The sequence below is a fragment of the Scyliorhinus canicula genome, chromosome 30 (genome assembly GCF_902713615.1).
Source record: "Scyliorhinus canicula chromosome 30, sScyCan1.1, whole genome shotgun sequence".
NCBI classification, from domain to species: Eukaryota; Metazoa; Chordata; class Chondrichthyes; order Carcharhiniformes; family Scyliorhinidae; genus Scyliorhinus; species Scyliorhinus canicula.
Window position 1 is genome coordinate 12,329,629 of NC_052175.1, and position 1,953 is coordinate 12,331,581.

Below are 1,953 nucleotides of genomic sequence, written 5' to 3' on the forward strand. Positions count from 1 at the left end.
TGCGGCGCTCCCTCAGTACTGACCCTCTGACAGTGCGACGCTCCCTCAGTACTGACCCTCCCACAGTGCGGCGCTCCCTCAGTACTGACCCTCTGACAGTGCAGCACTACCTCAGTACTGACTCTACGACAGTGCGGCGCTCCCTCAGTACTGACTCTACGACAGTGCGCCGCTCCCTCAGTACTGACCCTCCGACAGTGCGGCACTCCCTCAGTACTGACCCTCCGACAGTGCGGCACTCCCTCAATACTGACCCTCCCACAGTGCGGCGCTCCCTCAGTACTGACTCTCCAACAGTGCGGCGCTCCCTCAGTACTGACCCTCCTACAGTGCGGCGCTCCCTCAGTACTGACCCTCCCACAGTGCGGCGCTCCCTCAGTACTGACCCTCCCACAGTGGGGCACTCCCTCAGTACTGACCCTCCCACAGTGCAGCGCTCCCTCAGTACTGACCCTCCCACAGTGCGGCGCTCCCTCAGTACTGACTCTCCAACAGTGCGGCACTCCCTCAGTACTGACCCTCTGACAGTGCGGAGCTCCCTCAGTACTGACCCTCTGACAGTGCGGCACTCCCTCAGTACTGACCCTCTGACAGTGCGGCACTCCCTCAGTACTGACCCTCCCACAGTGCGGCGCTCCCTCAGTACTGACCCGCTGACAGTGCGGCGCTCCCTCAGTACTGACCCTCTGACAGTGCGGTGCTCCCTCAGTACTGACCCTCTGACAGTGCGGCACTCCCTCAGTACTGACCCTCTGACAGTGCGGTGCTCCCTCAGTACTGACCCTCTCACAGTGCCGCACTCCCTCAGTACTGACCCTCTGACAGTGCGGAGCTCCCTCAGTACTGACCCTCCCACAGTGCGGCGCTCCCTCAGTACTGACCCTCTGACAGTGCGGCGCTCCCTCAGTACTGACCCTCCCACAGTGCGGCGTTCCCTCAGTACTGACCCTCTGACAGTGCGGCACTCCCTCAGTACTGACCCTCCCACAGTGCGGCACTCCCTCAGTACTGACCCTCCCACAGTGCGGCGCTCCCTCAGTACTGACCCTCTGACAGTGCGGCACACCCTCAGTACTGACCCTCCCACAGTGCGGCGCTCCCTCAGTACTGACCCTCCCACAGTGCGGCGCTCCCTCAGTACTGACCCTCCCACAGTGCGGCACTCCCTCAGTACTGACCCTCTGACAGTGCGGCACTCCCTCAGTACTGACCCTCCCTCAGTGCGGCGCTCCCTCAGTACTGACCCTCCCACAGTGCAGCACTCCCTCAGTACTGACCCTCTGACAGTTCGGCGCTCCCTCAGTACTGACCCTCTGACAGTGCGGCGCTCCCTCGGTACTGACCCTCCCACAGTGCGGCACTCCCTCAGTACTGACCCTCTGTCAATGCGGCTGTGATTGAACTGGAAGTATGTTAGTTCGCACCTCTCTTTTTTACTCTGTGACTCTGCTCCAACTCTGAGGAAGAATAGAATGGCCTTAAGGCCTGAGATGGCCGAGGTGCAGAGGGATCTGGGCTTCCTTGCGTAAGAGTAAGCAAAGGTTCGGACGGCAAGCCACTGAGAAGGCGAATGGATGTTTTATCCTTTCTTACCAGGGGGATTGAACATTAAGAGTAAGGATATTTTGCTTCAGGTATACGGAGCTTTCCCAAACCCACATCCGGAATACCGTGTGCCGTTCCGGTCTCCTTATTCAAGGAAGGATGTAACTGCGTCACGGACGGTCAGAAGGCGATGGGCGGGGAGGGGGGGGGGGGGGGGTCACCCTGTTGTCAGGCTAACCCTGTTGTCAGGCGAGTGGACTGGGATATTCTGAACTCTCCCTCTGTGTACCCGAACAGGTGCTGGAATGTGGCGACTAGGGGCCTTTCACAGTAACTTCACTGCCTACTTGTGACAATAAAGATTATTATAAAATTATAATGGATGCCGGGGGGGGGGGGGGGGGGGGG